The following is a 15721-nucleotide window of genomic DNA, read 5'->3' on the forward strand; positions in this document are numbered from 1 at the left end:
TAAATTTTTGTAACTGTTTATTTATAAATATTTTATTCATTAAATAACATGATATATTTTTCTGAAAATTGCAAAAAAATATATTTTTTTAAATTCAAACTGAAATATTGATTAATTTTCTTGTTTTCATTTTTTATTTTAATATATTTATATTATTTTCTTTAAAAAAAATCGCGCACCATTTTAGAAAAGTCGTGAAGGATCCACATACGGTGTGTGACGGCTGCATGTTTTTCAGTTACATCATATACATTTAATATTACGTGATGTGCGCGATTGGTATGCGACCAGTCCGCGACTCCTGCTTCTGCACATTTGCGACACATGCGCATTACGGTACGAGATGCTTGCGCGGTTGCGGGTCCCGCGTGACGTCATTTACGTGCTGGGGTGCGCTGGGTGCGCGACTCCCGCAAAAACAATTTATGTTCCAAAATTTCCGCAATCCGCATCTTACCGGAATTTTTTTTCTTGCTCGCGCTGTAAAAAAATACATTCTCGCGTGCGCGCGATCGCCTTACCTGAATCCCCGCGTTCGCTGACAAGTTTTCCCAATCCGGTCACGTTCTCCACGAGATGTTGGATTGCTGGTAGCCATTTGCGCTGTCTCGTGACAGTTTGCGCCCGCATTAACGTAATTTGTCGCGCGATCACGTCATTCATCGCGCGATCACGTCTTTCTTCTTGCGATTATGCACCGCGAGAGTATGAGATGCTTGAGATCTCGAACACGTCATTCTCCACCGCGAGCGAGAGCGTGAGGACGCGGGCACGTCATATCGAACGCTAGTGAGCGGGACAAGTGAAAACAAGATGGCCGCACCCGTGAGCAACCACATGGGTAAGTTGGCGAGCCGCGAAACCCACGATCACGCAGAAAATACCGCGAACGGGCGGGAACAAAACTTCTGCGTCTTCGCGATATTTCCGCGTGTTTGCGGAGATTTTTAACAATTTCGCGATAGTTTGCGAAAGTGAATTTCGCAAATTCCGCCCACCCCTAATATTCTTCAATGAACGACAAAACAGTATCATCAGAATCAGTTCAGAATTTGGGGGCATCTTTGATCCATATGAGCATATCTATGTGAGGAGCACCTCGAGCTTGATACTCCTTTCTCCAAAAGAAATCCACAACTTCTCCAAGAGGAGGATTCTTTTTTCTACAGATAAAAGACATCATAGCTTCAAATCTATGATTGAAATACCTGCATACATTAACAGGATCCAAAGAGTACAATTCTTCAGGTGTCTTGTATTCAATATTTTTTATATTCAAATTTGCCTCTCGAAGAAATTCAAGTAAATCATCCTAAGCGTATTCAGCACAGCTTAGGGTAAGGAACCACGTAGGAGTTCCTAAATCTCTTAGCATACATTTAAGTTCTCCATGACGACGGTACCAATACTTAATAGTGCCACGCTGACATGCCATCAGAGTAATCAGCTGAGATTCTAGATGATCATCTCTTTGATGCACTTTATCAATAAATTCCTTCACAGAAACATTTTGAAAATGTACTCCTGTTTTCAATATGTGATTCACTGCATATGAAAGTCCAGGCAAGTCACTCTCAAACAAAAGATGAAATATAAATGGGATACATTGTCGAAATCTTGAATCTTCTACATACAATCTTGCTGTCTGATATTCAGATGCAGGAATCTGCACAGGCCGTTCATCATATCGTCCACCTTTTCCTGCTGGGAACAACTGCGGAAAACAACGAGCTTCCAAACTTTCTTCCCATACACTCATGGGACTTCCCTTTGCTTTTTTCATTTGGAATAACTCATTAGTATTCGCCATCAATTCTTTGGAATGAACTGGATGTACACTGTAATGTTCATAGATTTCTTCACATCTGGACATGTCCACTTTTTCAATTTGTCCACTTGACGTTTCAGTATCTTCTGCTAAATCTATTTCTTCTTCTCCTACATACACATTTCTATAGTACTCATTATTTTTTATCAGATACAATGTTGCACTTTTCTAACATCCATTAATTCTTGCGAGATTTTCTTGTTCTTAGTAGGAACGCCATTATCTAGAATAACTAGTGGTTCATTTTCTACATTCTCTACACCAATAGTTTCAAAATGTTTCTTTAAATCTAGAGGTAAATGTACAACTCTTCCTTTTAATCCTCTCTGTAAATCTGAAGGAGGCAATTTACCTGTTTTAGGCTCCATACGAACGATAGCCTGAAACGGGTGCACACATTGAATGAGAATAGACTCATAGGTATTTAAATCTCTCAGTTCTGGAGGAATAGCAACCAACTCTAGATTATTATGAACAGCTCTAGCGGGCATTTTATTCTCATCTAATTTGTTATAACAATATTTGCAAATACACTGGTCAGAACACAAATCAAAACAATTCTCTACCAACAAATAAGTTGCAAATTCCTTCCACTTATCATTATTTTCTCTTTCAGTTTTTAAATACAGATCATCAGTCCTAGTCTGATTTTTATAGTGAGTTCGCCGGTAACAAATACAAGAATAATTTGGCCTTTCACCTGAAATCACCTTAAACTTTGTAATTTGATCTCCAAAATGTTTTGTACTACTATGTTCAACATTCTCTTCAACATTTTCTTCTATTAATGTATCAGTTTCTGCACTCTCTTGTTCAGGACCAAAGTAAAAAAACTCAATGTCATCACAAACCTTCTTCACATCTGATACTGATCCACGCAAAAGCGCACTGTTCAACTCTTGTAACATTAGTGCTGGACTTTTTGAATAATACAATCTTCTGATTAATTTCCGCATTTGAGTATGGTGTACAGCTAACATCCTGAAATGGTGAAAAACACTTTGACATACTTTCTTAGAAAGACAAGCCAGAGAATGACTTTGCAAACCAATATTTTTTCTCACTCTGCAAGGGTCTAGTCCTTGCAATATCTTAATCTTTTGTTTAACAGATTTTTTACTATATGCTCGTAAGAAATTGGGTAAAATATCAATAGATTCTTGTCGTACACTACAAATACTACTGCAATCCCAAGTGTACAACGGGGCTTTAGGATGTCTGCCTAGTACTTCATCAGCTATCACTTCCTCTGCATTTCTGGTAACCCTTTTCTCTTTCTCAATTGGACAACCATTTCTAACCTCATAAGCTCGACCACTGGTATCAACTACTTGCAACAAATTATTGGTCTGTAAATAACTTTCTTCATTAAAGAAAGGCTCAGAACTTGAACTGAGTTTCCATTCACCCCAAAAAAATCACAAAAAATAGTTCAGTTAATTACTCTTTTACTCTTACTTTTGGCCTTCAATAAATGGATTAGTTTATCTAGTGATCGAATTCTGTTCAAAACTAAAATAAATAGTTTCCTCTTTGCTGCAAAAGCCTTTTCAACAATGGATTCAATATGCTTCTTTTTTTTAATAAAATTGTGCTCTTTTTCTATATTTTTTCATATCTTTCATCAAATTAATAAACCACTCTTTTGTAAAAAAAAATACTGATTTTGCCTTCTTTTACTATACTTTGAATCTTTTGCATGTAAATTATCTTTTTTTCTTTTCCTGTTATTGATTTTCTTTTGTCTAGTCAAATCATTGTCATCAGTGTGCACATTCTGCACACTGGTTGTCTTACCAGAAGACTTCTTCTTTTTAGCCACATGATGTTGGTCATCCAATATTTGTTGTTGAATTTCCTTTGAATATTTTTCCTTTTTCTGTCCTTTTCTCTTTCTTGATTTTTCAGGCATGATAACTTTATTTTAATGATGATAAACAATATCTGTAAAAAGTGAACATAAATAAATGTAATTTAATAAATTTATAAATTATACTTTTCAATTATTGTACAAACACATTCTATATAAAAAACATTTAACCATTTTGTTTTCTCTTCACTAATTGAAATTGAAATTCAAGGTGTATACATAACTAAATAGGTGATTACAGGTCAGCATGTGTAATGGTCGAAGGTTTCTACCAGTATTTGTGTTATGCCCTGGGACATTATATGAGTACTTACTCACTGACTGAATGATTACAGTCCAGCAAGGAGAATGCCTGGGAGAATGTATAAGTGTTTAGGTTTTGGCACAGTGAATGGATTAGTACATGGTGCTGAATGGGTCACTGGAGGTCTGCAAGGGGAGTGACAGGGTGTTAATTGGAGTATATAGATGCTGACTGGGGAATTGAAAGTGTGAAAGACAAGTGTGTAGGTGGTTAGAGTACTGCATGCATAGTGGATAGGCATTTGAAGCAGTCCATGTGCAAAGGCCTGGGCACTCCATGAGTACTTGGGTACTGAGTGAATGATTAGAGTAGTGCACGGAGAGTGCCTGGGTGAATGTATAAGTGGTTGGGTTTTAGCACAGTGAATGGATTAGTACATGGTGGTGAATGAGTCACTAGAGGAGTGCAAAGAGAGTGACAAGGAGTTTATAGGAGTGTATAGATACTGCCTGTGGAATTGAAGGTGTGAAAGAGAAGTGTGTAGGTGGTTAGAGGCCTGCATGCATAGTGGATAGGCGTTTGAAGCAGTCCATGTGCAAAGGCCTGGCTCAGTGCATTAGTACTTGGGTACTGACTGAATGATTAGAGTACTGCAAGGAGAGTGCCTGGGTGAATTTTTAAGTGTTTGGGTTTTGGCGCATTGAATGGATTAGTTCATGGTGCTGAATGGGTCACTAGAAGAGTGCAAGACGAGTGACAGGGTGTTTGCTGGAAGTGTATGGATACTGACTGGGGAATTGAAGGTGTGAAAGGCAAGTGTGTAGGTGCTTATAGGACTGCATGCAGTGGATAGGCATTTGAAGCAATCCATGTGCTAAGGCCTGGCTCACTGCATGAGTACTTGGGTACTGACTTAATGATTAGAATAATGCAAGGAGAGTGCCTTGGTGAATTTATAAGTGGTTGTGTTTTGACGCAGAGAATGAATTAAGACATGGTGCTGAATGGGTCACTGGAAGAGTGTAAGGGGAGTGAAAGTGTGTTTGCTGGAAGTGTATGGATACTGACTGGGGAATTGAAGGTGTGAAAGACAAGTGTGTAGGTGGTTAGAGGCCTGCATGCATAGTGGATAGGTGTTTGAATAAATCCATGTGCTAAGGCCTGGCTCACTGCATGAGTACTTGGGTACTGACTGAATGATTAGAGTATTGCAAGGAGAGTGCCTGGGTGAATTTATAAGTGTTTGGGTTCTGGCGCAGTGAGTGGATTATTACATGGTGCTGAATGGGTCACTGGAGGAGTGTAAGGGGAGTGACAGGGTGTTTATTGCAGTGTATAGATACTGACTGGGGTATTGAAGGTGTGAAAGACAAGTGTGTAGGTGATTCGACATCTGCATGCATAGTGGATAGGGGTTTGAAGCAGTCCATGTGCTAAGGCCTGGGTCACTGCATGAGTACCTGGGTACTGACTAAATCATTAGAGTACTGCAAGGAGAGTGCCTGAATGAATCTTTTAAGGGTTTGGGTTTTGGCGCAGTGAATAGATTAGTACATTGTGGAAATGTGGATTTTCCTGATCAGTTATGTCCCCTATCTTGGACCCCAACGGTTCTATATGCATGTTACAAGTACATGTATGTTCCCTCCAGTTCCAGTTTCTAAGACGCAAACATATGTGTGTCTACCGTCGACATGTTCTCTGTCAGATCCGCCATCAATGGGCTGGATATTCGATTCCTAGGTATGAAAGGCCACCGACTTTATATGGCTAAGTTACTACATTTTTACAGTTCAGGCAAGTAGGCCCGATTCTGTCCTCAAAGCCTTTCCCTGCTCTCTGTCTCTGACAGCTTCAGCTTGAGCTCGCATCTGTATCCATGAACTTTGTCCTACTCCCTGTGCAGCTAACGGTGCCTGCCTCGGCCAGTTTTCGCATGCCTGCCAAGAAGATGTATTTCACCTTCGAATTATCTATTTTGCTCTTCAGCCGATGCATTCCTGTCTAGTGATTTAGGTAAACATTTCCTTTAGCTCACAAGCAAAGGACTCAGCCTTTCCGTCCTCCTGCAAGTGATTCATAGCCCTGTTGCCATGGAAAGTTTTCTGCCCCTCGCATCTCATATAGACACTTAGACGCTTGTACACGCACACACAGTTAGTATAGAATAGATTCTGTCCGAGAGTCCTTCCTTGTGGATAACATAGTTCTCCAAACATAGGATGGTAGATATGATTTGGGATTAGGTTGACGTGACCCCCCAGACTTCTCGTCTCCACATGTAGAGCTAAATGTCAAGTTCCCTTCACCCCCTAGTTGCACGTCAATTACACGTCATGCTGCTGCGCGCGCATCTATGCCAAGTATTATCTTATAGATCCACCTATGTCTGATAATCCTAACCAATCATGTTTCTTTTATTCCTTATTACGCCTAGTTTCGATTACGTACCTGTTTTGTCACTTTTCTTATCAAATGTTACGCCTTCTACATTCGTTTCATTGTAATGCACTTATTATAAAAATACATGTCTATCAATAAATTATTGTACTTCACTTCCTGAACCCTCGTGGTGACGGAACCTGAAGGCCGCGACTCGAGTCGGCCATTTTGAATGGAATAAAGCCCATTTAGAAAACCTCTTATACCACGGATTCTGTCTCTTGTTATTTTGAGCTATTTTACTTTATTTTAAGATTCCGTATGAAATTCAGTCCGGTATTTTATTTACCACATAATGGCGCCCGAATAGGGACACTTTCTCATCTCACGCGCCGGCGGTGCGTTGCAGGCCCGGTCTCCTGCCACAGCTGGACGGACCATAAACGCGTACCAGCAGGATTTCCTGTAAGCTCCCTCCGGTCAAGCGGGGGCGACTGAGGCTGCGATCAACCCAGACGAGGCGGTGAGAAGTGCGAAGTATCCCGACCAGAGCCTAGCTGAGAGAGCAAGATCCGAGGTATACAGAGGCCCACCAGGTTTTCCGAAATCCCGATGTCTAGAGGGTCCGCTGTCCGCAGTCATCGAGTCTTGTCCATTCTCTGAGGCCTTCCGTTTCAAGGAGCTACTCGGTGAGTACCATCGCCGGGGAGGCGTGTTGACGCGCACATAGGTTGTGCCGGTCAAGACGGATTTGGGTACACAAATCCGGTCTGCACTGTTTAGCAGTGTATATGTACTGTTTAGCAGTATATCAAGTATTCCGAAGTATTCAGTTATTGTCAAGAATTTAGCGTGGTGATTAGTTAGGCAGACTGTCATCATTGTCGATCATTGTTAAAATGTTTAATGTTTAATGTTTAAAGTAAGTCAGAAATGTCTTGCATATTGTGGTATGAATGATTGTTCATTGTTCACCGTTCATTATTGTGTTTTTCGTATTAAGTAAGTTCAAGAGTAAGTATCAGATCAGTTGACAATATGCCGCTCTTCTCAAAGTTAAGACAGATTACTACTAGAAAAGGGGTGCTTGAAGAAGCAGTTCCTATTCCTCCTAGGGACACTCCAGGGCATTTTATGTACCATAAACATGGCTTAGATGCCATATTGTTTCTTGATCTATGGGTAGATTATACCAAGGGATTACCGGAAAGTCAGAGGTGGCCCATAGCGGGAACCTGGGATGCAGAGTGCATCATGAAAGTGGAGGAAGAGTTATGGAAAAGAAAGGTCAGACAGTCACAGAAAGACGCTGTCGAGTTATGGCGTAAAGAATCTCATAGACGAACAGAAAAAGCACGTAGACAAGAAGAGAGGAGTAAAGAAAGTTCAAATAAAGTTCAAGAAAATCTATTAATTGAGGAAGGTATCCGAGTGAAATCAGAACAAGTAAATAGACAAAGAAATGCTCTTATGAATGGTATGTATCCCCTACTAGCCGAAGGATTACCTAAGGCTGCTCCAGAGATACCAAAAGACTTGCCACCCCCATTATTTCCAATTAAGGTACATCCAAAAGGGCATCCCAGAACCGCAGAAGATGTTTTTCTTTCCTCATATCTAGATGACGCAGCTCCCGAGTATGCTAACGCCACACCACATAGACCGTCTGGCGGAGGGGTTCAACGTCAGGATCAGGTATCTGTCCCCGTGCAACAGCAAGTACCGACACAAGCGTCGGCAAGCACATCTGTTTCCGCATCTGTCTCCGCAGTCGACTCTACAGAGGTATCGACACCCATAGTTGCTGTGTCACGTTCAACGAACCCATTCACACCCGACGCCCCAGATAGGGCCACGGGAGGTGCTAGCAGTACTTTTACACCACCTAGAATAAATAAACTTGTCTTTCAAGAGTCAGCACATTCACGTACACCAAAATTCGTAAATGAACGTACGCTTAAGGAACTCCTTGTTAATTGTAGATATGACCCCGTGGTCGGTAAAGAGGACGAAATGGTCCTGGCATCATTACGTATCAGACGAGCCGCAGAGTATTTAGCAAGGTTACCAGGAATGACTACGCATCTGGATAACATATATCATTTTGTTCAAACAGGACGAGATCCAGGATGTATTAACAGAGCTATGGAATTCCAGAAAGTAGAAATACAGGGGGAACTGTTACGTTTCCTCATAAACTGTGTGATCAGAAATCAAGATCGTCCGGGGGTAGACCCGAATGCAATGCTTATTCTTACAAGATGGAGTCAGAATATATCGGAAGGGAGACACGATAAACAAAATTGTATAATAGCCATGTGCCGAAAAATCCGTAAAGAAATAGAGCGTATTCATGAAGAAAGATTGGGAACAGACGAGTTTGAGCAAGATGAAGTGTCCGAATCAGGGAAATCCGCAAGACAGTCAGAGACCATAGCCTATGTAGGCAGAGGAAGATCCTGTGATAATGCTAGATGTTTTTCTGATCCCATACACTCTGTATGTCCAAATAATAGCAGAACGTATCCGACGCCTGCAATAAATCTGAAATCTCCTGAACATTCGTTTCAAGCCACAGATAAGATACTACGAGAACGAAGGGGTTACCACCTCCTCGATTCCATGGATGAGCAAGAATTAGCCAGATCAGCCGTTCACTGGATTGACAGTCCTGAAAAATACGGTGATGAGACCGTAGCACACACGTTTTTTAATCTCAGTACAGATGAACAACGTTTAGCTGGAATATATATGATTCAGCAACTCCTCGTATTATATAAGAGCCAACATGCTGACCCCGGTCCTTTACCTGATATATTAACGGAACTACTCACAAACAGATGGAGAGGTTCTAGTAACAAGCTAATTAAAGAGATATTAGTGTCACGTAAGCAGTATGTCCTTTTTGTAAATCCAGATTCTCTCTCGCTGCCCCGCAGAGAAAGAGCGCCGTACTATATGGATAGACAAAATCCCCTACGAGAAGTGCACCCAATAAAAGGCGAAGACAATGAGTTTCACCGTGTATTTGTTTACACACCCATATCAAAAATGGAATTATTAGAAATGAAAAAAGTAGTACCTAGTCATGACAAAGACCCAGCGGGTTTCCACCGAGAAATTAAAGACATGTTACTGATGGGAGAGTACACCTTTCCTGATATTATGACGATATTAAAGGTGCTTTTGCCTGCTGGCATTTATGAAAAACTGAAAGAAAAAGAGTGGGAAGTAGGAGACCAAAAGATAGACTGGACAGCATTAGCAGAGGAAGAAAGGGGCCGAACTGCAGGTTCGGGGCTCGGGGATAAAGTTAAACTATTACCAGGTTTACTAGTACAGGTACTGCCACGTTTATTAACTACAAAAAAGGAAGATTGGGGTGCAATCACAGCCTGTAAACAAAAGCAAGATGAAGACACAAGCGATTATTATGCTCGATTTGAAAAATGTTTTGGTATAAATAGTGGTATAAAAGCAAGTAGTGACTCATATCCACATTTATTTGTGACAAAATTAGTGGAAAATGCATTGCCCCCAGTGAAGAATAGAATATTGAAATTCGAGAGTACCTGGCAAAGTAACACTCCGTCGCAAATGCTACAAATGTTACAGTATCATCACAATAGAATTAGGGATGAACAAGAACACGAGCATAGACGCATGAAGGATACAAAAATGAAAATGCTAGTTTCTCAGACAGTACCAGCAGATGGTCACAAAAGGGGTGTGACACATTCTGGTGATTCCGCAGTTCCTGTAAAAGGAACCTGCAATTACTGTAAACAACTAGGCCATTATGTACATGATTGTCCAGTCCTGAAACGTAATATAGCTACAGGTATTGCAAAAGAGAGACCACGATTAGTTAGACAAGATCAGAATGAACAAGGAACTATGCAGCATGGACAGTCCATGCCAGTTCAACAACAGTCCATGCCAGCCTCACAGCAACCCATACAGTTTGTGCCAGCTGCACCACCGTTGCCTGCTACTGCCACACAAACCACAACACGACAAATGTATCAGACTGCACAGTATGAATACCCTGAGTATCAGCGTTACGCATGAACCAGCCTAGAGAGGGAAGTTGACTTACCGCTTATCGAGATTCCTGTAGATCAAGAAGGACCTTATGTACATAGTGAATTATTAGGTCAAGATAGAAAATTCTTACTCGATACAGGGGCAAGTCGAACAACCATAAAACGTAGCGAAGTTCCAGGGGCACCCCTCTCAGGCTCTCAAAATGTTTCCCTTGGTTTTTCGGGAAAACCTATTGTTAATGAAGTATCACAGCCTCTACCACTTACGATAGGACCTTTGACACGAACTACAGATTTATTGCTTACTAAATCATGCCCAGAAAATCTGTTAGGAATTAAAACTCTGAAAGCACTAGGAGCCATAATATGTTGTTCTCCGGAAGGAGTAAGGTTGTTTTTGCGTGATTTTAAAGGTCACTATGTGTCTAGAGATATGGATCCCCGACTACAGACTTTACCAGTACATCTATGGGCACAAGGCCCTACGGATGTTGGCTGCATGAACATTACACCCTATCGAGTTACATTGAAAGCAGGAGTGGTACTACCACGAATGCGACAATACAAGTTACCGCATGATGCTGTAGTGGCTTTGCTGAAAATCATTGATGAGCTGATTGTCCAGGGAGTAGTTGTAGAAACAGACTCAAATATATGTAATTCACCGATAATTCCGATTCTTAAACGAACTGATCCTACTGCCCCGCCAGTATACCGATTGGTCATTGATTTGCGTGAACTAAACAAGTGCATTGTGCCACAATTTCCTGTGGTCCCTGATATATCATCATTGTTAACAGCAATTGATTCCGAAGCAACATTCTTTACTGTAATTGATCTCAAGAATGCCTTTTTCAGCGTCCCAATAGATCCGGAAAGCCAATACTTGTTCGGATTCAGTTTAAATGGGCGCAGCTTTAAATTCTCACGCGCTCCCCAAGGATTCACAGAAAGCCCCAGCATCTACAGCCAAGCACTGAAACGAGAACTTGACAGTATCCACATGCCAGTCAATACTGCACTGCTTCAATATGTCGATGATCTGCTGATCACCGCAAGAAGCGAGCCAGAATGTGAAAAAGCTTCTCTGACAGTTTTACATTTCCTAGCCGACAAGGGGCACAAGGTGTCCCCTTCTAAGCTGCAATTCTGTGTTCAGCGAGTTATTTATCTTGGTCACTCGCTGTCCAAGGAGGGAAGGCAGCTTACACCAGATCGCATCCAGTTAATTGCTAACATGTCAATACCCCAGACACAGAAGGAGGTGCGAGCTTTCATAGGCCTCACTTCATATTGTAGGCAGTGGATCCCTCAGTACGCATTTCTAGCAAAACCACTCATTCAGTTAACCACACAGGAGGCAGCCACATCGACTGTTCTCCCTTGGACTCAGGAACATACACAAGCTTTTGAAAGCCTAAAGGAAGCTTTATGTCAAGCACCTGTTTTAGCAACACCATGTTATAGCAAACATTTTACACTCTTTGTTACAGAACGCGAAGGTACTGCCTTGTCAGTACTCACTCAGGATCAAGCAGGATCACGCAAGCCATGTGCTTATTTTTCCAGTACATTAGATCCCGTAGCTCAGGCTTTGCCTGCATGCCTGAAATCAGTGGCAGCGACAGCTTTAGCAATCAGACAAAGCGATGCCATAGTATTAGGACACCCATTGACAGTACAAGTACCACATGCAGTAGAGGTTCTTGTGAACCGAACACAAACACAACACTTGACCATAGCAAGACTTACCGGTTATGAACTGACATTGTTTCAACCACACATAGAGATCCGACGGTGTAATACATTGAATCCTGCTACACTATTACCTGTAATTGGAACAGACCCACTAGCTCATGATTGTGTTGAAATCATTGAAATAAAGACGAAACCTAGACAAGATTTGACAGACGTTCCATTGTTAGATCCAGACCTGACGTTGTATGTAGACGGATCGTGCATGAGAACAAGTACAGGAGATTTAGTGGCCGCGTATGCAGTCACAACAGACACTGAAGTTATTGAGACAAATTGTATAGATACTTTGTCCGCCCAAGCAGCAGAACTTATTGCTCTAACACAAGCCTGTATTCAAGCCATAAATAAGAAAGTTAATGTATACACTGACTCACGTTATGCATTCGGAGTTGTACACGACTTCGGCGTGCTGTGGCGAGAGAGAGGTTATTTAACCTCCCATGGTGCCCACATTCAGCACGGACCCCTCATTCATGCTTTATTAGACGCAATACATCTACCCACTGCTATATCGATTATGAAATGTAAAGCACACACGAAGGTTACTGATACCATTTCTCAAGGCAATGATTTAGCTGACAGAACAGCTAAACAGACTGCTCAGAATCGCACATTAGACATGACAAAGCCAATAGTTCAGACACCAACACAGTGTATGACAATTAAGGATCCCGCACTTGACGTAATTGACATACAGACACATGCCACAGCAGAAGAAATAAAGAAGTGGGCTGAACTAGGAGGGATCCAGACAGATCAAGGATGGATGACGAAGGAGAAATCTGTATGGTTTCTCCCTGATTCCATGGTTCAAGCCATTATAGCTACAGTTCACAGTCCAGCACATTTAGGAGAGAAGGCTATGCTAGACAGCATTCAGCACATTTGGTTCAACAAACATTTACGAGCAGCAGCTAAACAAAAAGTTCGTACCTGTATGATATGTTGTCAGTTTAATCCAGGAAAGAGTGTTCCCGTAGAGCAGGGTGGATTTCAGCCTCCTGACCATCCTTTTGAAGTCCTCCAGATGGATTATATTCAGATGGAACGTTGTCGAGGATTCAAATATGTTCTCGTAGTTGTCTGCGCTCTCTCCCGTTGGACAGAGGCGTATCCCGTATCAGATTACACTGCCCCGACTACTGCCAAGCAGCTAGTTCGAGAATTCTTCCCACGGTACGGTTTACCACGTGTTGTATATTCAGATAACGGTCAGCCTTTCTCATCCGAATTAATGAAACATGTCTCACTTTTGTTGGGATATCAGTGGAAATTCCACTGTGTCCGACACCCCGAGGCAGCAGGTCTCGTGGAACGACATAATCAACTTTTAAAAATCAGATTGTCTAAAATATGTCAGGAAAAAGGTGTGGACTGGATAGTAGCTTTGCCAGTTGCGCTATTTTACATGAGAATGGTAGCACACTCTCGAACAGGGCTATCCCCTTATGAGGTGATCTTTGGTAGACCACCGAATATGTGGGGGACGCCTATACCGCGTAAAATAACTGATGTTGACTGTAATATGCTGACAGATTACCTGGCTTCCTTGATGTCTGCACTACAATCTTGTCGTTCACAGGTAGTCGCAGCTTTTCCCGACAACACCGAGGTGAAACCTCATGATGTGATTCCCGGTGATTATGTCCTCGTCAGAAATTTTGATCGGAAAACCCAATTGGAGCCCAGGTGGAAACTTCCTAAGTTGGTCCTGCTGACGACCAGAACAGCTGTGAAGATCGAAGGGAAGAAGGGCTGGGTCCATTCCAGTCATATCAAAAAATTTCATGGACTTCCTCCTGACACAGACAGTACTCCCCGTGTGTCTTCCCCCATTGACTCAAAGCTACCTTTGGCTGAGGCCAGTAGCACCGAACTCTATAAACAGAAACTCAGGTCCAGATCTAAACTGTCGGACGATTTGATTGTTTAAGTCCTCTCCAAGGTGAAGCGGTTGAATCTGTCCCGACATGTATCCCTTAGGTCTGAATCATGTAGAGTCCAGAATTATAATGAAACGACATGCTTATTGTAAATTACTGCGTAGCCACTGTATTGTGACTTTATTAATTTTGTTTTCTTTGAGTTTTTTAATAGTTACTGCAAGTATATTGTTGCATGTGTATTATCCTGTTTCTAAACGTGCTTTCAATATAACTGATGAACATTCTTTTAGTGAATTACCCCCACATGAGTTGTCCTATAGACTTGCGCTGCGCAATAACACATTCATTAGTATGTTACATCATTCCCATCAGACTAGTAATGCCACCAATTGTTGGGTGTGTGGCCGACTCCCTCCTTATCAGAATACCAAAGGAGTTCTGCCTTTCTTTCCACATCCGTTCACACACAATGGCTCCTGTGGAGCATGGTTTAGTTTATTAAATTCCATAGACCCAGACACAGCAGTTTATCAACAACATTGGATATGGGGAAATCTGAATCTAGTTTTATTCAAAGTCTGTCACCCCAATAAGGAGGGTCACCCCAGTAGAACAGGAACTGATTTAGAAAATGAAGTGTATAAATTAGGTAATTTTACGCCTAATCTTATGATTTTGAATGTCAAATCCGAAGTTGAACTAATTCTGCCCACTATGTCAGTATTTCCAGTTAAGGGTGAATTATGTGTGAGAAAAGTTGGTTCCATACACATGGGCCATAGCCAATGCGTTACTACAGTAGAATATAGTGATCAAGGTAAATCTTCATTTAGAGCTTCTCGCCATTCTTACTTTATATGTGGTCAGACGGCATATATGCGTCTGCCTCTAGATTGGGATGGTACCTGTTACATAGCATTCCTTCTGCCACCTGTTTTCCTAGCTCCCCCTGATTATTATCGAAATGTTCATTTAGTACACAATAGAGAGCGAAGAGATCTCCCAGTTGTCGATTATACTGAGACGGCATGGGACAAGTATGTAGATTTCAATAAAGGTATCTTTCCCTATATAGGTACAATATCAAATAGTAAGCTGATACGTAGACTCACCAAGACTCTTGAAGCTGTAGTAAACGAGACTATAGCCGCCCTAGGCAATCTGACAGAGGAACAATTAGTGATGAGAATTGTTGTTCTCCAGAATCGTCTTGTCCTTGACGTCATCCTGGCCGATAGGGGCGGAGCTTGCAGGGTCATCGGATCCAGCTGCTGCATATTCATACCAGAAAATTCGCCATCTGTATATAAAGCTATAACACGACTTCATAAGATTGTAAGCCAGATACATGAGAATCCAGGCACTTGGACATGGTCCGGGTGGTTTTGGAATATGATATCAGCCTGGGGATGGAGAGTTCTATCCTTCCTAGGTATTGGCCTTCTTATGTTTTTCAGTTGTTGTCTATGTCTGCAATGTGGACCAGCGATTTGTGGTCTGTGCGCCACATCATGCATTCCATATCACAGTTCTCGTTCAGAATGCCGGAAGAAGAAGGAAGAAGAAATGATGCTCCATGAGCAAATCGATGGAATAATGAAGATTGATGTCTCTTGAAGGGCAAGAAGGGGACAAGGAGGGAATGTGGAAATGTGGATTTTCCTGATCAGTTATGTCCCCTATCTTGGACCCCAACGGTTCTATATG

This window comes from Triturus cristatus, chromosome 1_2 (genome assembly GCF_964204655.1).
Source record: "Triturus cristatus chromosome 1_2, aTriCri1.1, whole genome shotgun sequence".
In the NCBI taxonomy this organism is placed as follows: Eukaryota; Metazoa; Chordata; class Amphibia; order Caudata; family Salamandridae; genus Triturus; species Triturus cristatus.